This window comes from Mirounga angustirostris, unplaced genomic scaffold, assembly GCF_029215605.1.
Source record: "Mirounga angustirostris isolate CCGP_5_RB_7025 unplaced genomic scaffold, mMirAng1.0.hap1 SCAF_2, whole genome shotgun sequence".
In the NCBI taxonomy this organism is placed as follows: domain Eukaryota; kingdom Metazoa; phylum Chordata; class Mammalia; order Carnivora; family Phocidae; genus Mirounga; species Mirounga angustirostris.
In genome coordinates, this window is record NW_026991710.1 from 165375175 (window position 1) to 165401820 (window position 26646).

The 26646-nt window shown below is 38.7% G+C and overlaps 1 long non-coding RNA gene across 1 annotated transcript in view; it reads right to left on the bottom strand.

The window, feature by feature from the left end:
* Positions 1 to 11540: 11540 nt before the first annotated feature.
* The window catches only part of LOC135363129 (uncharacterized), a 30399-nt gene continuing 15293 nt past the window's right edge, over positions 11541 to 26646 (bottom strand). Inside the window, exon 3 of the long non-coding RNA XR_010408822.1 lies at positions 11541 to 11911. This is a non-coding gene — a long non-coding RNA (uncharacterized LOC135363129). The remainder of the gene's footprint in view (positions 11912 to 26646) is intronic.

Here is a 26646-nt window from a genome sequence, read left to right on the forward strand (position 1 = left end):
ATGCCCACCATGTGTAGACCGTGTCCGTGATGGGTAAAGATTGTAAAGATGAGCAGATGAGTTGATGTATTCCCCCAAGGGGACTGTGGCTGGTGGTGAGGTGGCAGGGGGTCTTAGTCCCTTCTGGCTGTTGTAACAGAATACCATCAACTCAGTGGCTTATCCACAACAAAAATGTATTTCTCACAGTTCCAGAGACTGCAAATCCAAGATCAGGGCGCCAGCATGTTGGGCTCTGGGTGAGAACTTTCTGTTGGGTTGTTTTCCTTATATCCTCACATGGTGGAAAGGGACAGAGAGGCTGAGAGACTCTCTCTGGAGTCTTTTGTGTTTCAGTTGAGGTATTATTATCATATAGCATCATATTTGTTTCAGGTATATAACATAAAGATTTGATGTTTATATTGTTAATCTTAAGACTAAAACTGACAGTTACTTTACCAGCAAAAGCTGGGTTTATTCAAGAATAGTGGAGAATTGCAATCCCGGACAAGCAAGCTATGACGAAACCAGAGGCCAGGCCACAAAACAAAGGAGGGAAGGCACTTGCAGAGAGGAAAGGGGAAGTTGGGAGAGCTGTTGTAAACAAAAAGCCCATTGGGTAAACCTGGAGTTCAAAGTATAGTGGCTTCTCATTGGCTGAGTTGTGACTGTGTCTCATTGGTTGGGCTGTGGCTAGGGGAGGAGGAAACCTTCCTCCCTCCTGCTGGGATAGTAAAGTAGCATCTACCTGTAAGGTCCCTCTCTTCCTATTGTGATCAAAGAAGAGTGGTAGGGCACGGAAGCTCCCCCCGTTGGCTTCCCAACTCCATTCTAAATGAGGTTTCTTTTTATTAATTTTCACAACATACATTACAAAATGATCACAATAAATCTAGTTACTGTCCATCACCTTACATAGTAGCAATTAGTTTTCTCATCATGAGGACTTTTAAGATTTACTCTTAGTGACTTTCAAATATGCAATACACTATTATTAACTGTAGTCAACATGCTGTACATTATATTCCCATGATTTATTTGTTTTATAGCTGGAAGTTTGTGCCTTTGGACCCCTTCACCCATTTCATCCACACTTCACATCCCAGTCACCTTTCCTCTGGCAACCACCAACCTGTATCCATGAGCGTGGGTTTGTTTTGTTTTTTAGATTCCATATATAAATGAAATCATATGGTATTGTCTTTCTCTGTCTGACTTATGTCACAAGCATAATGCCCTCAGGGTTCATCTATGTTGTCACAAATGACAAGATTGCATTCTTTTGAATGGCCAAATAATATTCCAGTGTGTGTGTGTGTGTGTGTGTGTGTATCTTCTTTATCTATTCATCCATCAATGGATTCTTAAGTTGTTTGCATATCTTGGCTATTGTAAATAATGCTGCAATGAATATGGGGGTACATGCATCTTTTCAAGTTAGTGTTTTCATTTTCTTTGCAAAAATACCCAGAAGTAGAATTGCTGGGTCATGTGATAGTTCAATTTTTAATTTTTTGGGGAGGAGACTCCATATCATTTTTCATAGTGGCTACTCCAACTTACATTCTCACCAACATTCCCACAAGCACAAGGGTTCTGTTTTCTCCACATCCTCACCAACACTTGCTATTTCTTGTCTTTTTGATAACAGCCTTTCTAACAAGTATGAGGTGATATCTCATTGTAGTTTTGATTTGCATTTCTTTCATGATTAGTAATGTTGAGCATCTTTTCATGTGCATATAGGTCATTTATATATCTTCTTTGGAAAAATGTCTATTCAGATTCTCTGCCCATTTTTTTTTTTAATTGGTGGGGTCCTTTTTATTAGAGCACAAATCCCATTCATGAGGGCTCTGACTTCATGACCTAATCACTTCCCAAAGCCTCCACCCCCTAATACCATCACATTTAAGGTTAGAATTTCAACATATGAATTCTGGGGGACACAGACATTCAGTCTATAACACACAGGAAAAGGAGGGAATGGGAAAGCTAAGTGTTGGGAGCTCTGGTCACCTATCAGACTAGAAATTCACATGGGTCTGTGAGTATACACAGAACCTTTCTGTTTGTTTTTTTTTTTTTTTTGAGGTGAAATTTTGTGAAAGGTGAAATAAAATGTACTCACTTATGTGACTGGGTTTTAAAATGGAACCAAGAGACCACCAAGGAGGTGAGTTTTTGCATGTCCTTCCTGGGGGGAACCATGAAATTCTGAACTGGTTCAAATCCCAAATATTTCAAGGACTCTGCAGGAACACCTGCAACTTGCTCCAGTAATGGACTTTTGCTTAGCGACAGCCTTAGCAAACACTTATGTTTTGCCAAGATTACTTTTCTGCCTCCAACACCAATCAAAATTCTTTGTAAACAATGTATACAGGCATTCCCTTTGTATTTAAAAACCCCTGACTTTTGCTCCCTAGTGGGAGATTATTTGGGTTGCTACTGGAATCTGTGCTCCCCAAGTTGCAATTCTAAGACCCCAAATAAATGCTTCTGTTTTATTTCAGTTCTTCATCTTTTCTTGGTCAACATTTCCATAGTATAAGATTACCATTTAAAAGTTTACAATTCAGTGATATTTAATGCAGTCTTAATGTTGTATAACCACCATCTCTATCCAGTTGCAAAATATTTCGTCATCCCAAAGAAAATCCCATACCCATTAAGCAGTCACTTCTTATTTCTCCCTCCCCACAGCACCCAGAAAATAGTACTCAGCATTCTGTCTCTCTGGATTTACCTATTCTGGACATTTCATACAGTATGTGGCCTTCCCTGTCTGGCTTCTTTCACTTAACATAATGTTTCCAAAGCTCATTTATGTGGCAACATGTATCAGAACTTCATTCCTTTGTATGGATGAATATTATTCCATTGTGTGTATAAACCACATTTTGTTTACCACATCCATTTGTGGGCATTTGGATTGTTTCCACCTTTTGGCAATTGTGAATTATGCTGCTATGAATATCCATGTATGAATATTTGCTTGATACTTGTTTTCAGTTCTTTTAGGGTATATGCCTATGACAGGAATTGCTGAGTCAAATGGTAATTCTGTGTTTAACTTTTTGAGGAGCCTCCATATTGTTTTCCACAGCAGCTGCAACATTTTACATTCCTACCAGCAATGTGAAAGGGTTCCCATTTTTTCACATCCTTGCAAAAGTTGTTATTTTATTTTTTTAATTTTATGATAGCCATCCTGGTGAGTGTGAAGGGGTATCTCACTGTGGTTTTAAGTTGTTATTTTAAACGCATGCTGGTGTTTTCCCCAAATTCATATGTTGAAACCTTAATACCCAAAGTGGGTATTTGGAGATGGGGCCTTTGGTAGGTAATTAGGTCATGAGGTTGGAGCCTCTACCATGAGAGGACACAGCAAGACAATGGCAGTCTACAAATCAGGAGGGGGCCCTTATCAGAAATTAACCACAGGGGCACCCTGATCTCAGCCTTGCCAGCCTCGTGGGTAGTTTTTCAGAGTGAGTAAGGGTAGAGTCTCTGGGAGGAGCAGATGATTTTAAAGTATGCAGAACTGCTCTGGAAGGGGATATGAAGACTTTTTTCCTTGGGTTCTCTCAAGTTTTCTCCTTGGGTTACCACATGCCAGCAGTCAGAGGGCTGCGCCCTCCTTCTCAGGGTGAAGTGTAGCAGCAGAGAAAGATGGTTAATGTCTGGGGTATTCTGGAATGGGTGGTTGACATGATTTTCTGGTAGAGGACAGTGAAACGGCAGCACCACAGACCTCTGAGGACTCAGATGAAATCATACCTCTCTCCGGTGAGTAGAAGTGATGCAGAGAACAGCTTCTTATGAGCCTCACAGGGACGGCAGGAATTTCAGTTTCTATACTTCCTAGTGCTAAACAAATTATGCCATTTGTTTTTCCTGTCATTTAATTAAACTTCCCTTTCCGACACTGTGGGGTAGAGAAGGAAAAATTCCTCCTCTACCCTCAAGGTCTTCCAGCTGGACTAAGAATGAGACAGATCAACAGGAGAAAAACCAAAGTTGTATTAAGTGTGCATGGAGGCCCAGTAATGAAACCGAGACCTGAAGAAATGACCAAGGCAGGCAGTTTTTGACTTTTCAGACAGAAACAATAAATCTGTGAGGAACTGACAGCACAAAGAAAACTGAACTTTGGGAGCTTCAATGAGTAAGGAATTCTACACAGAATTTGGGCTGGAATAGTCAATAAGTAAAATATAACAAGAGTTGTTTACACAGAGCTTTCTTGGCAGTAAATTTCCCATCTCTCGTGATAACGATGGCTCTTTACCTCCCAGCCCAGGGAGGGTACCTTTCACATGGGAGAATTATTTCCTACTTTTAGGGGGACAGAGGAGGGTCTGAATGTCCTTGCACAGACTGTCTCTTATACAACTTTTATTTGAAGTAATCAATATGCCAAAATGACACATTTGGGGGCACCCTGCTCTTAGCCCCACAGTGGTCAGAGTATTTGGAGGTCAAGGAAGAGTAAGCTACGGAGTAGATGTCCTGTAGTTTGGGTAGGGGCTTGCTCCTAGAGAATTAGGATAAATTGCCATAATGTTACCAGTTTCTTCTTTCTACAGAGGCCCCAGGATAGAGGTTATATAAGACAACCATCCTGCCCCTCCCTTCCTCTGTGGCTAATGCAGAGGCAGCTGTGCTAAGCGCATCCAATGTCCTAGAGGGATGTTCCATGCATTAAAAAAAAAGACATTGTGTGAGGAAGCTAAATCCCAGATGCATTTACAAATCTTTCCAATAAACAGGCTACAGTGCAATTCTTCCTGGAAGAGTGTAAAAAGAAAGAAAAATCTCAAAGGTGGGAAAAATTAGGTACTCTGGAACATCTTCCTTTTAAATGAGAGTGAGAAACTGGTTCATACCTTGAAGCAGAGAGTTTAAACTTGCAAGGTTCCTGAACCCACTGCTGTAAAACAAACATAGGGCAACCAGGAACAATGGCAACAAAGAGACAGATTCTATTGGGTTGCTCATCTAAAAGCAATGGGCTAATGACCCTTAGCAATACTACATTATGCAATTAGAAAGATGGAAAGCAAATACCCTTAATTTGAAGGCTACACATTTTGTTCACCCCCTGCAATGATACCAGACCTCGTTTTTGCTGAACTCATCTGTCTGCTGCTCTTGAGCCATGAAATTATTTGTCATTTCTCTCTAGTGAACTGTTAATGTGGAGCACTAAAATTCAATTTAAAAGTGGGAGTTACTACATAATACTATTGTTGATGATGGATTATGGGATTTAAAGAAATGTCCACATCATAACTTTTTTAAGTTTATAAACTATCTGAAAGAAATGGCCTCTGTAATACACTAATACAGAAGAAACCAAACATGTTCTTAGAAAATAGTTATATATGAGACTTCATCATCATCTCATGGACAACCCTATCATCTAATTTCAATACTCACCCCTAGCCCCATGCAGAATGAATCCACTAGATCTAGGTGAGTAAAAAAGTTACATCTCAGATGGGATTATTGACAGACAAATCTCTGTGGCAGAAACTTCTAGATGTTTACCAACCACTTTCCCCTCCTTTCTGGGACATAGCTGGATTACATTTCCCAGATTCCTCTCTTGCCTGGTGTGGTCATGTGACTAGATGCAGGACAGGGCACAAGTTTGGAAGTGATGTGCACCACTTCCAAGCCCTACACATAAATACCTATGATGTAATATGCCCCATGCTCTTTTCCCACACTCTCTTCCTTGGAAACCATGTGTGAAAGACAAGGCCAAGTTAGAAGAGGAGTCGGGTCTCTGAATGATTGAACAGAAGATATCCACTCATCAGATCAATACTTTTAGGTTTTAACGTGGGTGAGAAATAACCTCCTTCTGAGGTAAGCCACTAGATGTTGGAATGTATCTATTATACCAGTGGCAACTATTCCTTTCCTTTCTTTGGCTTAATTGACAAGTAGTTTTAAAAAGCGGTCAAGAACATAGGCTTTGGTGTCAGATCTGAGTATGAATCCCTGCTCTGCCAATCTTGGCTGTGCAAACTTGGGCAAGTTGCTTAACCTTTCTGAGTCTCTGTTCTCTCATCTATGAAAGCATGATGACAAGGCCTATTGAAGGACTCTTGGTACCAATTCCAGAGTGTTTTTTTTTTTTCCTCCCACACCAATTCTTGGACACCAGTTCCACAATTCAACTCAATTTTGATCCTATTTCCTAGAGATGGCATCAGATCCCACAGATTAAGGACTTAATCCCACCAGGCTGCCTCCACTTCAGATGCCAGCCACAGGTCCAGGCTGTCACCCATGTTTCTGATGGATTGATGATAAATCAGAGGTCCCCAGGATCCCTTTTTTGGGTTCAGTGAATTCTCTAGAGCAGCTCATAGAACTCAAGAAGCTCATTTACCCACTAGACTACTGGTTGATTGAAAAGGATATTAAAGGATATGAATCAACAGCTAGATGAAGAGACACATAGGGGAAAATATGGGGAAAGGGCACAGGGCTTCCGTGCTATCTCAGAGCCATTCTCCTAGCACCTCCAAAAGTTCACCAACCTAGGAGCTTTCAGAAGCCTCTCTTTTAGATTTTATCATTTCATAGCCATTATTGATTATATTATTGGCCACTGGAGATCTATTCAACCTCCAGCCTGTGTCCCCTCCCAGACCTGGACATCAGGCGGTGGAACTGAAAGTTCCAACTCTCTAGTCACGTGGTTGGTTCTCCTGGCCCCTAGCTTTAGGAGCTGATCAGAAAGTCAACTCATTAACATGACAAAAGACACCTTTATAGCTCTCTAGCTCTCAACAGTCAGAAATTCCAAGGGTTTTAGGAGCTCTGTACCAGAAACAGGCATGATGAACAATCTAGATTTCTTCGTTTAGATCAATATCACACCATCACTCATATTATTGTGAAAAGGTAATAAACTTCTGTTTGTCAAGTGTTGGCAAAGAACTGGCACACAGCAGGTACTTGCTGTCCTCGTTCCCACACCAATTTACTCCACTCAAGATCGAGGTGCAGCCCTGACTCCAGCTGACATTTCCAAGGATTAGGGACCCAGAATTTGGGAATCATTACATGAAATTTTACATCTACTCTTGGTATCTCTAATCCACAGAAAAAGTAGAGGCCCATAGGCTGATTTCAACCCTAAGCCATATTTTGTTTGGTGTGTGTACAGTGTTAAAGGTTTTTATTTGTTTTTTAAAGGCTTTTAAAATTGGGTGTCAATATGTAAAATTATAATGAAAATCCACTGTCTAGCTTTTCTTGAATAAATGAATCATCTGGACCATTGAGTCCACATTCCCACCTCGGTTACAACGGGGTGACAACTAGAAAACCCCATGGAACCTTACCATGTGCCAGACACTGTTCCATGCACTTTGCTTATAATCTAATCTTTATAACAAATTTATGAGAGAGGAACTCTTATCAGTCCTGTTTTGTAGAAAAGAAAAGTGAAGCATGAAAAGATTAGGTAACTAACGGTCATGACAATTAGAAGATGGGATTCGAAGTCGGGCATTCTGGCTGCGGGCAGTGCTCTAGAACTGCCACAACACATCCACAGCTCACACAAACCAGACCGGCCTTGGTGCTATAAACATCAGGTGCGTGTGCAATACTCACTTCTGCTAAGTCCTTTTGGTGGGCAACTTGCAGGAAAAGCTAGATGGAGATTCATTTTTAAAATTAATTCCTGAGGAAATACCACATAGGACTTTAGTAACTTGGTGGATCAAAGTTAATTGGCCGTAACCTTGGTCAGGTAGTGAGAGCACCAAATGAATCAGAGAGAAAGCCTCATTCAGACAAAAGGAAATATTTGCCAGATGCCTCCTTTTTCTAGCTCCATAGGAGGAAATAAACTGCACCTGCCACAAATACCCAGATTCTTTTATCCTGCAGTAATTAGGAAGTAGTTTCTGAACTAATTTATTTATGCCTCCTTCCCCCACCACTTCCATTACACCACTAGCTATGTTTTCAACAGAGAGAGGGAAAAAAAGTAAAGTGCCCATGAGAAAGCCTTATTTGGGGTAGTGAATATCCTAAAACCCTGCGAGGCAGATGATATTAATAATATCATTATTTAGCTACTGGAGGCTCTGAAGTACCAGAAGGTTAACTGACTCCTCTAGGCTCACATTTGCCCAGGCATCCTGGCTCCCGCCCAATCTTCTGGCACTGTATCTCCAAGATCCCAATAATAATCCCTAAATTAGTATGCTGACTGTGGAACTGTTTTTTCAAAACTGAAAAACATTTTTATTTGATTTTGAATCTCATAACAACTCTATTGCATAGGTAAAACCAACTTAGCCATTTTTTTTTTTATGGTAAAACCTGACCCTAAGAGAGATTATTAACTTGCCCTTGGTCACAAAGCAGAAAGTAATAGAGAAATAACTACATATTGTCTGATTCCAACTCCTGTGAGTATTCGACTACATTATCTTGCCATGTTCTACTTTTTTCTTAGAGTCTAGACTTCTGGAGCTATTTCAGCAGATTGAACTCAAAGGGGGTTTATCAAAAAGTATCCAGAAGTCAAGAAAAAAGATCTAGTTTCTAGGTGGGTAGTCTGAAAATGCACAAGGTCAGGGTACCTGGAAATGGGAAGGAGGAAGGAAGTGTTAAAAACTAAAGAAGCTGATAAATAGTTTCAAACTTGAAGACATTGGAAAAAAAAAAAAAGAGGATGATTATATAAACAGCCTGCATAAAGCAAGCAGAATTGGAGGAAAGTGCTAGTTATAAGTTAGGATTGCATTAGCTGCATGTGACAGAAACCCAACCACAGTGATTCATCTAAATGTGGGTTTGTTTTTCTTATGTGATGAGTAATCTGGAAATTGGAAGTCCAGGACTGGTGCTGTGACCACTTCAATGCCATAAGGCTCCCAGACTCATTAGCTTTTTCTCCTCCATCCCATGTGGCTTTCATTCTCGTGCTCAAAAGGGGGCACGGCGTCTACTGTCCTTGAAGGAGGAAGGTAAAAGGATAAAAAGACAAAGCAGCTGAGTCCATCTCCATTTAAAGGACATTTCCAGAAGTCTCCCACCTCCTCCCAACTTTTGGTTGCCTCTCATTGGCCTCAGTTGTCACATGACCACTCTTGGCTGGAGGAAAGTAAGCTGAGTTTTGGGCTTTGGTTTTGAGATCATCACATTGTTATCCTGAACAGATTTTGGCTCTGTATACTGTATATAACAATATAACTGTATCAGTCAGCATCCAACAGGAAAAAGATGGCACATCCAAGTGAAAATATTAAGACTATAACCGGATTGCACACAATACTATGGCTGGGTCTAGGGCATCCTGAAGGCTTGACACAGTAACCTGGGACTAGGGCCAGATCATCCTTAGGTATAAAGGGATGAAGACAGAGGGACAGAAGAACCAGGAAGGGCTGGAGTAAGTAGAGAATGTCACTTTGAAAGTAGCATTAACTTCATTAAAGGATATAACCAGCCCAGGGCAAACTCAGAAAAAGAGAAGGGACTGATAACCTGTACTTATTTTCCACCCTTCCTCCGACATCTGCCAAAGCTCCCTATTGGCCAAACCAAACAGAAGCCAGAGGACAAACCTTTTGGTGTTGTCCATATAGGTCAGTATCCTGAGGCTGATATCAGGATGGAGAAAGGAGGAGAAAGGATCTAGAGGGGCAGATAGAAGATATCTGTCATAGTTATCCTAAGGTGGAAGGGGAAAATGAGTATTGAGTTAACTACTAACAGTATCTGTCAAATATAGAGAGGTTCAAGATCCAGATGGGGATGAATTTGAAGAACCTTGAATTCTAAGTAGTATTTGCTGAGAACAGTTTGCAAGTAAGCTCTGAATGCTTTCTTAAAACAGAAATGCCATTGAGACACTTTCCTTAATGTTAGGGTTGCTCTTAAGAGGACGGGACTTTTCTCTACCTGGTATTTCCTGCTTCACCTCCCAAGAGAGGTGCCCTGATTTTTCTTGGAGTCCAACTCCCTTAGTACCAGAGTGGTGTTCACTCTTGGCCAGTGAGAAGCCCTTGGAAAGGAGTTTCTGTGAATAGCTCATTAACACAGATGAGAAAATATTTCGGTATTTTTACCCTCACGTTTTAGGGTTCCCTTTTCTTGTCTCTTTCTTGTTAGATGTTTCTGCCTTTGAGGGAGATTTGCCATCAGCAATGACTGAGAACAAGCAAGTTCACTGGGGAGAGGAGAATGAATCACAGAGCAGGCTGTAGAAGAGGCTCAGTAAAACAGGAGGGGCGCTGCCTGCACTGAGTGCAACATATTGCACAAATCTTCATCCTACTCTTCATAAAGTCGTTGTACGAAAAAGGATTTATTGCAAAATTCCTGCCATGTCCTCCTTAAAATATGATTGAATTTATGTACACATGATCAACCAGCACCTCTTCCAAATGAAGATGTAAGGAAAGATGGAAATGCCAGCCCATTTGCGCACTCACAGGGTCTTTCAAACAGTCAACCAGGACCCCCATCTGACTCTTGGTTGTCAGCTGCTCAGGGATAATTGAGCTGGAGAACCTGTTCATGATTACCAGACTCACAGGAAGCAGATTTATAATCAAACAAAATCCTTTCTTGAACTAGAATTTTTGACTGGGGCATCTCCCCAACCCTTCACCTTTGCTCTCATCCTCTTGGTTCCCTCTGCTTGGAGCACCATTATTCCTGCCCTCTGCCTGTCTCTCAGCTAAGCTCCTTTCATCCTGTAGCTGAAGAATCCCTTCCACAGGGAGGCCCTGCTTCACCCCTAGACTGCAGCAGGCCCCTAGCAAATGTTCTCGAGGCACCAGGGACCCCTCAGGTGAGGCACTCACTACCTCGCCAGGGGGCATATTCCCCTCCAGGCTGGATGCACCTTTGTTTATTTCTGTATTGCTTGGTGCAAATTTAGCACTGGGATAGATTAGATGTTCAATAAGTATTTGCTTGGATTTATCATTTGAAAATAAAAATTGCTCGGGGAGCATGAAATATATAAGCTACACTATTGGGTTGTTTGTGGCATATTTTCATTCCAGCCTGGAGGATTGTCCCTGTTCTGATGCTGAGAGAGCCAGTAGGCAATGCTGGAAAGACACGGACAAATCCTTGCTGAGCTTCATGCCAGTCCCCTCCTTTTGTAATGGATTGGGAACTCTTCTATCTCTTGTCAGTGGAGGGAGTGGAGGAACACTTGCATATTTCTCCAGGGACCAGAGTGAGAGATGACTTTGGCATGGATGTTTGTGTGTGAGAGAGTGTGTGTGTGTTGTGTGTGTGTGTGTGTGTGTCTTTGGGCACACAAATGGCCCTGAGAAGGAGGCATTAGAAAATGGGCCATGGTCAAATGGTCCCTGCACATCTCTCTGACTGTACCATCGTGTGAATGATGCAAGAAGCTGATTGTTAACATGGGCTCGTCATAGCCCAGTCGTCTCCTGGCTTCCTCTCAGAAAACAGCAGGATTTTCCAATTGCCTCAGTGGTCCTAGTTGTTACACTAATAAATCCTTCATTCATCTGCCTTCCAGTAGAGACATGGGCCCTGAGTACTCTTTGTGAACTCCTTTCATACTCTACAAAGATGCCATCCACTTAATCACATAATATGGATTAGACAACTAGTCTGGACATGTGTTTATTTCTACTTTGTTCTGGATCTTACTCATCTGATATAGTAAGCAAATGATAGGCATCAAATAAATATAAATGTAATACATTATCATGATACTTGGGGACACCAGTAGAGCCTTACTCTCTCTTACGTTAATACTTCAGCCCCTTTTCTTCTTCGTGGTGACCCTTAAGAGTATAATGAGCACCTTGTCACGTAGCTCCTCTTCCATTTCTGGTACCACTGCTGATACCTTCAGCTGGTCCATTTGCTGGGGATGCGATTACCTCCAAACCTGTGGCAGGATGCAAATACAACAGTACAGTTTGTCTTAACCTTAGTTATATTTTAGCATACTTGGTAATATTTGAGAACATCCGAATGGATTTTAGGATGCAATCTAGTCTTATTAAAAACAAATTTTCACAATTATTAGATAATATTTTTTCCTTGGCCCTGAAATGTGGGGAAAGATGTGCCTTGGACCTGTTACGTGCTATGCATTCTAAAAATGAGGCATGTGCGCTTGGGTGGGTACACATACAATAGCATGAGGAAAGAGTCTTTTTAATAATTTAAGTTACACAGGATTATATTCATTAGGATATTCTGTGTGTAGATTTCTACAGCACCTTCAAAGTTGGTTGGAATTCCTAAATATTCATGTGTATTATAAACTGATACTGAGGTGACATTCACAACTTATCATTTTGTTATACTTCATCTTTCTGGCCACTACCCGTTCATCCTTCCAGGCCCCATCCAAGTATAGACTCCAGCCCCTACTGATGCTTCTCTTACTCCATTCTGTCTTTATGCTTTATCTATTTCACCCCAGGTAAACCCATTTCAATGTATTTCCCTTATTTTCTACTTGCTGTATTGGGTAATTTATTATTTCACTTGAGAGTTCTATTTGTTTTATGTATGTGCACATCTTATGTCCCAACTAATTATAAAGGCTAACACTTATTGAACACTTTCTCTTTATTAATTCATTTAATCCCCCCATAACTCTAAATATATGCATTATTATTATCCCCATCTTATCAGATGAAGTAATGAAAGCAAAGAGAGCTTAAGGAATTTTCCTGGGTCACATGAAATTAGACTAATTCATCCATTTTTTCAAGAGTCATTAACTGTTCCTCTGTATCAATGTTGTATTAGATGTTAGGCACTGTATTTTGGTTGTTCCTGGGTGAGGCCAGTAGCTTGCAGTTTTGCAGTGATAGCTATATCCAAAGCACTTATCCTAGGTGAAGACATATATAGCGCCGGCCAGATATATGCATGGATTTCATATTGTATATGGATTTGGATTGCAATATTGTATATGACATATGATGTTTAACCTACCATAAGAAGAATCTTGTTGTCATAAATTTAATGTCAAGATAATGGGCAATTCTAAGAAATCACAAGCCCTCTGAGATCTGTTCTTTCCCACCGAGTAGGATTTGGACAGCCACACGGCCCAGCTCACCTAGCAGAATGCTGCCTTTAGGACTCTGTTCCTCCATGAGAAGTTGGATTTGGGATTAGAATCCACTTTTATTTATTTGTTTGTTTGTTTTTTAGAGAGGGAGGGGGAGGGGCACACGGAGAGGGAGAGAGAGAGAGAATCTTAAGCTGGGCTTGGAGCTGGATTTAGGGTTCAATCTCACCACCCTGAGATCAGGACCTGAGCTGAAATCAAGAGTTGGCTGTTTAACCAACTGAGCCACCCAGGCACCCCAAGAATCCAATTTTAAACCAAACTGCCCACATCCTGTTGTTTTGTTTTGTAATTGCATATTGACTTCAGTGTGGTGAATGTCAGGAGGCCTCTGTCCGGCTGCCTGCTAGTGAGAATCTTCTCCCTGGGATCTGACTCAATTGTTGCAGCCTTTGGTTTCCTTACAGTCAAAAGATTTGTTTCTGTCAAAATTTTTAGTGGAGGCAAAGGTATTATTTTCTAGATAGAGTTTCATAATAAAGCAGCTCTCCAGGGTAGGAAGCATAGCTTTGGTAATATTTCTGCTCATTGGAAAAAAAATTAGGTGAGGTCCCAATTCCAGAATATATGAATGAAGATATACTTTAGCCTTGGTTTTAATACATTCTAACATTCTCCAACAAAAAATCATGAAATAGGTATGTATCAAATGCTTTGTTATAGAATTTATAAACCTGGATAGAGTCTAGTTATCAAAACTTCTCATTTTATACTTAATTAAATAAATGTTTTATAGGTTATGATTTGTCCAGAGCTACAATTATAGCTGGGTGGTGTCAGAATGGATAATAGAATACAGGCCTCATAATTCCTGTTCCAGAATTATTTTCTCAGTACTCAGATACTCTTAACTGCTTATAGAGTATTCCATACCTATTACATTTAAAATATATTTCAATTAGGGAAATTCTGATGCAAATAGTTCTTTGAAACACAATCTGTGAGGCAAATTGAAGCATGCCTCTAACATAAACTGCATATATTGTTATATAGCCTGAGGATTGGTTCATTCCAAAATTGGCATTCTGTTTGCAAGCTATGGAAAAACAAAAGAAAACCATAGAAGGCTTTGAATATGGCACCAGAATGAAATAGCTCAGTAAAATTTAAGCAGATGCCCACTGATTGCTTCTGACTTGCAACCATTGCTCCTAACTTTGTTTTGCCCCATTCTTTATTTAGAGGCAGCTCTAGGATCAATAGGTGTATTTGGAAACTCCAGAAGCATCACAATCTTATCCAAAATGTAAGTGTCAATGGATGGACAACATGGAGATTGTATAGTCTGCTAAATGAAGCTGCAGATAGTGCAGAGAGGCAAGCCCCATTTATGCTCTACCTGCACCTCAACTGGAGACCAGACTTAGGCTGTAACTCGAAGATCAGACCCTATCGAAATATTTTCTGCAAAGGACAGGCTGTTATTTTTCCCTGAATTGTAAAAACAAAACAAGAGCATAGAGGTCGACTGCATTGGATTTCAACCAAGAAAGGCTAGTTTGAAAGCTTAAAAAGGAAGAACCCCCCTCCCACCCAGGGTAAAACTTGTGGGGAAATCTGCCTGGGCAGGTCATACATAAGAAGCAATGTTTCTTAAACAACTAAACAAGGTGAATCAGGGAAAAAGAAAAAAAAAAAGAGGTTTACAAAATCTATTGTTTTTTTAATTGAAGTATAGTTAACATACAATATGATGTCAGTTTCAGGTATACAATATTTATATACATTAGGAAGTGATACTATCATAAATCTAGCTGTCACGATAAAAAAATTGCTACATATTATTAACTATATTCTGAGTTGTACTTTTCATCCCCATCTTATTTGTATTATAACTGAGAGTTTGCAACTTTTAATCCCCTTTGCTTATTTCATCGGTCCTCCCCACCTCTCCCCTCTGACAAACACCAGACTGTTCTATCTGTGAATCTGTTTCTTCTTTGTTTTGCTTGTTCATTTGTTTTGTTTTTTAGATCCCACATATAAGTAAAATCATACAGTATCTGTCTGACTTATTTCACTTAGCATAATACCCTGTAGGTCTATCCATGTTGTTGCAAATGGCAAGATTTCATTCTTTTCTTCATGGCTGAGAGGAGAAAAAGTTTAATGTTATATCATCCAATTTTTTTTTAATGAAGATAGAAGTCTTTGAAATTTTTATTTACCATCATTTTAATATGAATATTTAAGGCAATTTAAAATTATTTTCCCTCTTACTCTGCATTAATTATGGTATCACTGATTTTCCTAAGTATGATAATTTTCAGAAAGATAATTTCCTTGGTTAGGAAGGAATTATTATATTACTGAAAATGTAATTTTGACAAAGTCAGTTTACCATCATTCCATATGAAATGCCTTTTTATCGCTACCCACCCTCTCCAGTGGTAGCTGGTTCCTCATTCATATAGGCTTGACTTCAGAATATGCACAAATTCCTGGTCTAATCACTGTTGGTTAGAATAGCAGGGCTGTGTCCTTCCATTCAGGTGCCATGAATGTGAATCACTCATGATCAAAGTTACTTTTCATGGAAGGGCCGAGTATGACTGACAGGTATGGTGAGGTCTGCAGACTTCACTGTACAATAGAGTACAGAAGAAACTCTAACTCTCCTTAAGTGTGAGTGGGACTTGTGAGTACACTGGTATTTTAATTCCATGACTAGATTACTAATTAATTAACTCTGAGTTAATCAAAAGATTAGATTGGGTCCTAGAGGAGCTGGGTACTTGCTGAACAGAGAGAGTCTCCTGCTGGCCTTGAAAAAGTAACCTGCTATTTGGTGAGAAAACCTATGGAGAAGGCCACATAGCAAGGACCTGAGGATGGCCTCTAGGAGATGACAGTGGTCCTGGGTTAACTGCTAGCAGGAAAACAGGCACCTCAACCACAGCTGCAGGAAAACGAACTTGGCCACCAACAACCATGCACACCTAGAAAAGGATACTAAGCCTCAGATGGGACCACAGTCCCAGCCACCAGCTTGACGCTAGCCTGGTGAGAATCTGTGACAATGACCAATAAAGGAAATTTTCAACTTTTAATGTTTGTGGGCCCTATTCTTGGGCTCCTAGGAAACTATAACTTTTACCAAGGTCAGAATGGCTTCACCAAACTTGAAGGCATGGGCTCTATTGCTGCCCCGAGCACACATCGTACATCTGCTTCATTAGCAAATAACCTAAAAGAGACATTTCAAACTAAAGATAACAGTAAAAATCTCTCCAAGTCCTGTTCCCATACCTCTGAACGCTGTAACCTTGCACATATTCAAGTATAAGTTAAAGCTTGTGATTTTCTGAAATGTCCTTTGTCACAATGATTTGCAACTCTGGATGTAACAAAAAATCATATATAATATATAACCCTGTATTAAACATTCCTTCTCTGGAGAACTCTCTTCTTTGTGAAGATTATGTATCCTAGGCAACAGCTGTCCTCACTTGGTCTCAAATAAAATTCTCTTCCCCCCGTTTTTTTTTTTTTTTAATTTCTAAAAGGGGTGTGTGTGTGTCATTTTGCATCAACAGGACCCAGCTAAGCCATGCCCAGAATCCTGAGCCACAGAAACTGTGATAAATTTGTGTTGCTTGGGACACCTGGATGGCTCAGTTGGTTAAGCGGCCAACTCTTGATTTTGCTCAGGTCATGATCTCAGGGTTGTGAGATCGAGCCACATGTCAGGCTGTGGGCTGGGTGTGGAGTCTGCTTAAAATTCTCTCTCTCCCTTTCCCTCTGCCCCTTCCCCTGGCACGCACACTCACAGGCGCTCTCTCTTTCTCAAATTAATTAATTAATTAATTTGTGTTGCTTTTTTTTTTTTTTAAGATTTTATTTATTTATTTGAGACAGAGAGAATGAGATACAGAGAGCATGAGAGGGAGGAGGGTCAGAGGGAGAAGCAGACTCCCCGCCGAGCAGGGAGCCCGATGCGGGACTCGATCCCAGGACTCCAGGATCATGACCTGAGCCGAAGGCAGTCGCTTAACCAACTGAGCCACCCAGGCACCCTGTGTTGCTTTAATGAATAAATAAATTTGTGATGATTTGTAACGCAGCAATAGGAATGCAGCCTTTGGAGTCCCCAGAACATTCATGATAATTAAACCACGGGGCTGTGTGAGAGTAAACATTGAGAATGCATATACACAGAAATGAGGAGAGGGCTTGAGTGAATTCCTAAAGAAGATTGGCAGTTAAGGAAGGAAAGAGGAAGAGAAGTTGTAAAGGAGTGGCTCACCAAGGAGGAGTAAAATCAGATGAATATGGCTATATGCACCACTTTCTTCCTCTTCTGGCCTTCCTACTTTTTCCTACAAGACAGGAACTTCTACACCCTTACTCATTGCTCTGCTGGTGAGATTGGCAACAGTGAGTAAACATGGTTCATCAAGCCTTTCTGGACTTTCTTTCCTCTCCAGGATTGACACGACCACAAGCCAAGTATCTTCTCTCTATCCTGCCTTTGCCAGGCAGCAAGCTGCCTGTGGTAAGGCGGAGGCAGGAAGTGGGGGTTCTGCAGTTGTAAACTACAATGGGCTAAAACAGAAGGAGCCGTGATTTCATGTGACTCCAAACTTTGGAATCTTGGGGAAAGTAGTGCAAGTCTCCTGTTAGTCCTTGGTAGTCTCCAATAGTTTTCCTGCAATAAAGCTTATGTATTGACTCTAATTTGATTCCCATTATATTTCTCAAATTTTCCAAAACTCATCAGGGAAGTATGTGATTAACACTGCAAGAACAACTCACTGCATCAGAAGCTAAGGGAAAATAGAAGGTCAAGAAGGAGGAAAGCACCAATGGGATCAAAGCCACAGAAACATCAGCAATAGTAAGCCTTCAGTAAATGGCAGCATATTCAGACCTGAGCTGAATTCATTATACACATTCCCTCACTGAATCATCATGACAGTCTTCTGATGAAGCATTTCATGTATTCATTTTACACGGGTGGAAATGAAGCAGCCACAGAAGGCCAAATAGCCTAGCAGGAGTTGGAATTCACAGGCTAGACTACCTGAACCCAAAGCCGCTTCCCACACCCAGGGGATTTGACCACAGAAGTTCTTAATGACCTTGGGAGCACTATTTACTGTTTCAGGGGAGTGTTGATGTTGTCAATCAGATTGTAACTGGCTAGCTAGATAATAGGTGGTAGAGAAAGAGAGCAAATTTTATTTAAAATGTTTATTCAATTTGGCAATGAAGCTAAGAGGTGGAACAGGAGAAAGAGGATACAGGCTGGAGCGACTTGTCTCCACTAAGAAAGGAGAGATTTTGAAACTACTTCAATGCTGCTAGGGGAGAGAGCAGGGTGGGATAGGTAAATATAGCTGAGCGATTGAGAATAATTCGAGGATAATTGAGAGAGTGAAATCTCTGAGGAAGCAGGAGGGGAAACAGAGCCATGTAATGGAGAGAGTTCCTTTTCTGGGTTTCAATTTTCTTTGTGAAGCAGAAAGTGAGCTATCTTCCCAGAATAAGTTAAGGAGAAGATGAGGTGGAAATGATTGTCCTTTGAGAGGTGATTATGAATTATGGGCCAGTATCCATTCAGACATGACTACAGAGGAAATGACCCAAGAACCAGCTCTTTCCGACCGCCCAGGCTGTCAATCTTTTCTCTCCAGAAACTATGTTTGCAAAGGAAATTTGTGCCTATCACTACTTTTACTATGATTTTAATAATTTAATTTACTTTAATTTTCCTCTAGTTTTCCTTTTACAGTAGACTTTGTTTATAAGTTCTGTGTGTGTGCGCGTGTGTTTTATTTAGGAAAAGCCAATGTTCTTTTCAGGAATGCTGATTTTGATAAGTATTGATCTCATTCAGTTTTATATCATCTGCTTTGCCAACAGAAGACATTGACTGAGATCTACTCTCTAGGCCATGACTTCAATACAATTCACCCTCACTCGGACTCCTGGTATATCTTGACCTTGACAAATGCAGTATCAAAGCTTCTAGCTGGATTCTGTAAACTCTTTGAAATTTCCCACTGAATTTCCCCTTAATGAAGCAGCAGATTTCTTCCTAAATTAAACAATCAAATGTGAATGAGCTCTTATACTATGTCCATGATTGTGGCTCATACTGTAGAACATAAAGCAAAACAAAACGAAGAGCAAAGTCATAGTTTGTGAACTTGAGCTTACATTTTAGATGCCAGCACAGCAGGCAGTGAACAACTAGAGAACAATACGAAATAGAAAGTGCCACATCCTTTAGGGCAAATGATGGCTTATATAGGTTGGTGTGGCCTTCATGGAAAAAAATAGAGCTAAGATGACATTTTAAAGGAGACTGGAAATAGGGGAGCCAAGAGAAAGTGACAGGGTGTTTCAAAGTGGGAAGACACAGTGAAAAGGAATAGAGGTAAGATTAACTAGAGCATGCATGAAGCATAGCATGGAATCTGTGTAAGAGTGTGTTTGTATTAGAGAAATATGGATAAACAAGTTTGATAGCATGTAGAATCATAGGGTGAAAGAAACTTTCAAGCTGGCCTATAATATTCCTCATTTTAAAGTTTGGGAGACTAGGGCTGAGAGGTAAGTGACTTCCCAAATATGCCTCAGTGGTTATGTGCAGAACTAGGTTAAGGGTTCAGTTTTGGGGTTTGTGTTTTGCTTTGTTTTGTCTTGTTTTGTTTTTATTGAAGTTCTTGATTTCAAGACTGGGGGCTTTGCCATATAGACTGCTGCCCCTTATATGGCTATTGATAGAGAGACATAATAGCACAGGAGTTAAGCTTACCGGCTGTATGATAGTTTCAGCTGAAATACTGATTTTGGTCATTACAGTCGTGTCACCTTGGACAACGTCGGTTTTTAACCTTTCTGAGTGTCTTTCTCCTCATCAGTATAATGGGGAATGCTAATAGTATCTACCTAAAATGGTGTGCTTGTGTGTAATAGAGGTAAGGTGCTTATCACAGCACACAGAACATATTAAGTATCCAATATATGTTATCTGTTGTTTTATTAGTTTTTATTCCAACATTATTTGAATGTTGGCATGTTTGGTAAGGTTATTTGAAATGTATAAAGGAAGATTGAACTTAGTGCTTAATCAGAGACATAAGACTTATAAACAAAAAATTTATAGTAAAAGGTAAAAAGTGATCAGGGTTGTCAGTAAGGCATAGATAAAATAGACAAAGTACTGTGAGCATTAAGAAGCAAGAGAAATGTCTTCTATGTGGAAATAGCTTTGTGGAAATGGTGAATTGTTTTTAAAAATAAATCTGCCTGTGTGGCTCGGTCCCTTAAGCCTCCAACTCTTGATTTCAGCTCAGGTCATGATCTCAAGAGTCATGAGATCAAGCCCCATAGTGGGCTGCCCCTTAGCAGGAAGTTTGCTTGAGATTCTCCCCTTCTGCCCTTCCCCTCCTGCGCTCTCTCTTCCCTTCCCCCACTAAAATAAATAAATCTTTAGAAAAAATTAAAAATAAATCTGCCAGAAAATAAACAGTCAAATAAATACTATTTTTCAGTCATCTTGGGAGACTATATATCTATTACATATATGAGATTTCACTTAATGGTCAAAAGATACTTGGACACACCTTTGGGAATGACCTCCACGCCGATTTACACATCACCCCAGAGACTCTTCTTCCCAGTCTCCTTTCAGAAGGATTCTGCAGATTCGTGTTGGGGAACTCAGGGAGGAAAGGAGGTTCTCTGAGTGAAGGGGACAGAAGGGCAGAGGCACAGAGCTCAGCGTGAGAGAGCACACGGTTGGGGGCCCTCAGAGCAGTTCTGGAAGGCTGGCGCTCAAGGAGGAAAAAACCGTTTCTGGCGAGGCTGAGCAGTCCTCCCTAGAAGATCACTACCTGAGAACTGAGACCAGGGAATTAGGTAGGATCAACTGGTAGGAGGAGAGTTGAGGAGAGGATTAGAGGAAGGGTTGTGCGTACCCAGGAGTGAGTGGGTAAGTCCATGACAGCCCACATCACCTAGAGACCCCTGCACTGGAACTCCACCCCAACGGAGGTGGAGACTGGGTTTTAAGCTGGTTGACCCTCTGGCTGCATAGTTTTGCAAGACATTCTTGCTTTCTCTCCTGTTTTTAAAGGGACTATTTCAAACAGTTTAAAATGAAATATGGCTTTTGCTATTCCTTTTTTATTTAAAGCTTTATTAGGTTAAGGTGGTTTCTTTTCTTTTTTTTTTTTTCCTATTCCAGGCTTCTTGATTTTTTTTTTTTTTAAATCTTGAATATATGTAGCGTTTAATTGAATAATTTTTTGGCTTCAATTGAAATATATTGTTTTACTCTTTTAATCTACTAATGTAAGGAATTTTATGGATATATTTTCTAATACGATTCAACTTTACTTTTCTGGGGTAAACCCAACTTGGTTGTGATGCATTATTTGTTTTAAACATTGCTGGATCTGGTTTGCTAATGTTTTGCTTAGGACATTTACACATATGTTCATGAACAAAATAGGCCTCCAATTTTCTTTCCTTAAGACTGTCTTTGTCTGGTTTGTCTTCTGACTATAAAAATCTCATAAAATGAGATTGAGAGTGTCCCCTCCTTTCCTCTGGAAGAATTGCTATAGGGTTAAAATATGTTCCTTGAAGGTAGCATTTGATTATATTGTTTAGATATGATATTTTCTTAGTGGAAAAACTTTTAACTCAGAATTAAATATATATAGTCTTTATGGAATCATTATTTCTTCTTAAGTCAGTTTTGATTAGATTTTTTTTTCCTATGAATTTGTATATTTTGTCTCTGTTCAAAATTATTGACTTATATTATTCAATGTTTATTCTTACTTTTCTTTTAAATTTCTGCTGTTTCCATAATGACACCTTCCTTTACAATCCTAAATTCTTAATTTGTGACTTTTCTCTTATTTTCTTAGTCACGCTAGCTGATGTTTGTTTGTTTTCAGAGACCCAGCTTTGGGCTCTCTACTGTATCTGGTTTCTATTTCATCTATTTCTGCTCTCCTCTTTATAGTTTCCCTTTCTACTTTGAGGTTTTTTATCTGTATTTTTTGCTAACATCTTAAGTTGAACACTTACTTTTTATTTTTTTGCCTTTTGTATTTCCCAATAAAAATATTTTAACCTGCAAACTTACCTCTGGATTTTGCTTTTACAATATACTACAAATTTGGTATGGATATGTAGTATTATTTTTCGGTTTGATTTTCTATTTGAGCCATAGCTTACATATAGATACTACTTCTAATCACAAGAAGTATTAATTACTTCTAAGTTATTTCTTTCCAACTTTTTTACTGATAAAAATGACATTGTTTAACTCAAAATGGATCACAGACTTAAATACAAAACATAAAACTACAAAATTCCTAGAAGATGACATAGGAGAAAACCTAGATGACCTTGGGTACGACAGAGCCTTTATAGGCATGACACTAGGCACCGTCCATGAAAAAATAATCGATACACTAGACTTCATTAAAATTAAACACTTCTACTGTGTGAAGGCAATGTCAAGAGAATGAGAAAACAAGCCATGGACTGAGGGAAAAAATATTTGCAAAAGACACATCTGATAAAGGACTGTATCCAAAATATATAAAGAACTTTTAAAACCCAACAATTAGAAAACAAAACAAAACCCGATTAAAAGATGGGCCAAAGACTTTAACAGACACCTCACTGAAGAAGATACACAGGTGACAAAATGTCATGAAAAGTTGCCCCAGCTCATATCATCAGGGAAATGCAAATTAAAACTACTACTGCATATCTATTAAAACAGCCAAAATCCCAAACGCTGACACCACCAAATGCTGGTGGGGATGTGGAGTCAAGGAGGGTACCTCCCCCAGCCCCTGGCAACCACTGGTCTTTGTTCTGTGTCTGTAGTCTTTCCTTTCCCAGAATATCATATAGTTGGAATCATATAGTATGTAGCCTTTTCAGATTGGCTTCTTGCCCTTAGTAACGGGTGGTTAAAGTCCTTCTGTGTCTTCTCATGGCTTGATAGTTCATTTCTTTTTAGTGCTGAATACTATTCCATTGTCTCGAGGTTACAGTTTATTTATCTACTCACCTACTGGAGGACATCTTGGTTGCTTCCAAATTTTGCCAGTTATAAATAAAAATGCTATAAACATCCATGTGCAGGTTTTTGTATGTACGTAAGTTTTTAACTCCTTTGAGTAAATGCCAAGGAGTACAACTGCCAGATCATGTGGTAACAGTGTTTCAGTTTTGTAAGAACCTCCCAACTATCTTCCAAAATAGCTATACTATTTTGCATTCTCATTAGCAATGAATGAGCATTCCTGTTGCACCCACATTCTCACCAGCATTTGGTGTTGCCAGTGTTCTGGGTTTTGGCCAATCTGAGAAATATGTAATAGTATCTATTAAATTACCTTTGTGCTTTTCTCAAAAATTAATTGACCATATACATGCGGATATATAACTCAGCTCACTACTCCGTTTCACTGATCCATATCTATCTTTACATCAGCAGTATACATCTTAATAGCCGTAGCTTTACATGAAGTCTTTAAATCAAGTAGTTCATGTATTCCACATTCTTCTTTTCCAAGATTTTGCCCATTTTACATCTTTTGCATTTTCAAAAAATATTTTTGGAATGGAATTTCAATTTGTACAACACACAAAAGCTGTATTGAATCTACAGGCAGTTTGGGGGAGAATTGTTACCTTACTAATATAGTCTTCTTATTAACATAGATAGCGCTCCATTTATTTAGGTTGTCATTTATTTCTCTTCACATTGTATTATAGTGTAGCTTTCAGTAAACAGGTTTTATTAAATTTACCTCTAAGCATTTGTTGTTTTTGATGTTTTTATGAATGATATTTCAAAATTACTTTCCATTTGTCTGTTGCTAGTGCATAGATATACAATTGGTTTTACTTTACTGATTTTCTGTCTTGTGACCTAGATTAACTCACTCATTAACACTAATGGGTTTTTAGAACAACTGAATTTTAGGATTTTCTGTGTATGCAACCTAATGCTTGCCAATATAGGAAGTCTTAACTTTTCTTTCCCAATATGTATGCCTTTTTTTTTCTTTTATTTTATTGCAATGATTAAGATCTATAGTATAATGAAGGATAGAATTGGGGAGATTGGGTGAATTTCTATTATTACCAATTTTAGGAATGAAAGGGTTCTGTATTTTACCATTAAGTGTGAAGATGAGATGCAGTTTTTTCAGAGAAACTCTTTATTAAATTTAGGATGTTTCCTTCTATTCATACTTCACTCAGAATTTTTATCATGAAGTGATGTTGAATAATGTTGTAGTCACCCTGGCTGCATAACAAAATACCATAGGCTGAGTGGCTTAAACAACAGAAATTTAATTTTCTCACAGTTCTGGAGGCAAGATGTCCCAGATCAAGGTCTGGCAGGGTTAAGTTCCTGGGGAGAGTTCTTTTCCTGGCTTGCTTAGGGCAACCTTTTCTCTTGTCCTCACATGGTGAAGAGAGAGAGAGCAAGCTCTCTGGTGTCTGTTCATATAAACACACTAATCCTATTGGATTGGGGCTCTATTCTTATGATCTTATTTAACCTTAATTACCTTCTTATAGGTCCTATCTCCAAATATAGTCACATTGGGGATTAGAACTTCAACAGATGAATTTTGGGGAGACACAATTCTGTCCATAGTAATGTCAAATGCTTTGTTTGCATCCATTGAGATTATCACATGATTTTTTTCCCATATTATGTTGATGTGATTGGTGACTAATTCTTCTGACTTGTTGTGTTCATCAGTAGTATTAGTCTATAGTGTTCTTTTCTTGTAATGTCTTTGTTGGAATGTGGTATCAGAGAAGTTCTGACCTTTTAAAATTAGTTGGAAAGTGTTCCTTCCTCTATTATTTTTTTTAAAGGGTTTGTGTAAGATTGGGATACTTCATAGAACTCACCAGTGAAATTAGTTCTCTGGATCTGTAATGTACTCAATGAGAAATTTTGTAATTATAAATTCAATTTCTTCAATAGATACAGTGCAATTCAGATTATTTATTTTACAAGTGCCTGTGTATCATTCAAGAAATGTGTATATCTCTTTCTGTTGTCAAATTTATATAAAGTTGTTTATATTTTCATATTATTGTTTAGTGTGTGTAAGATTTTCAGTTATGTACCCTCTTTCATTTTAATATTAGCAATTCACTGTTTCTTGCTTTTTTCCTTAATCACTCTAAATAGGGATTTATCCATTTAATTATTATTTCAATAAAGTAATTTTTGTTTCATTAATTTTCTCTGATTTTTATCCACTTTCTATTTTATTAATGTTTGATCTAGTCCTAATTATTTCTTTTCCTTTTACTTGTTTGCAGTTTAATTTGCTCTTCTTTTCTTAGCTTTTTAGGTGGACTCTAAGGTCATTGACTTTAAATTCCCTTTTTATAATATAAGAATCTAAAACTATAAGTTTCTCTTTAAACATGCTCTAGCGGTATCCACAAATTTTTTTAACACTTTATTGAGATATAATTCACATATCATACTATATATCCATATAAAGTATACAATTCAGTGGTTTTTGGCATATTCACAGAGTTGTACAACAATCACCAGAATCTAATTTTGTAACTTTTTCTTCACCCCAAAAGAAAGTCTGTACCTGTTAGCAGTCAATTTCCATCCTTGCATTCCTAACTCCATTCCTAGGCAACCACTAATTTACTTTCTGTCTCTATAGATTTGCCTATTCTGGATATTTAATGTAAATGGAATCTTAAAAGATGTGTCTTTTGTGACTGGCTTAAAGTTCACAAGGTTTATTCATGTTGTAGCATGTACAAATATTCATTCCTTTTATTAGCTAAATAATGTTCCATTGTATGGATATGCCATATGTTATCCATTCATCAGCTGATGAATATTTGGGTTATTTTTACTTTTTGTCTATTATGAGTAATGCTGTTAGAAACATTCATGTTCAAGTTTTGGTATGGAAATATGATTTCATTTCTCTTAGGCATATATCTAGCAGTGGAATGAATGTGGTCATTCTATATTTAGCATTTTTAGGAATTTCCAGATTGTTTTCCAAAGTGGCTATACCATCCTTCTTTCCAACCAGCAGTTTATGAGGCTTCCCAATAATTCAGATCTTTGTCAGTGCTCGTTACTGCCTATCTCTCTAAATTTTAATTATTCTAGCGGGTATAAAGTGGTATCTCATTGGGGTTTTGATTTGCATTTCCCTAATGACTAATGCTGAGCATCTTTTCATATACTTATTGGTCATTTGTAAGTCTTTTTTGGAGGTCTATTCACATAATTTGTCCATTTTTTATTTGGGTTAGTGTTCTTTTTATTGATGAACTGTAACATTTCCTTAGGTATTTTGGATATGGGATTTTTAACAAATATATGATTTGAAATATTTTCTTCCATTTCCTAGGTTATCTTTTAAGTTTCTTAATTGTATTCTTTAAAGCACAAATTTTTTTTAAACAAATTTGATGTATTTCAATTTATCTATTTTTTTCTCTTTTTTAATTTGTATTTTCAGTATCATACC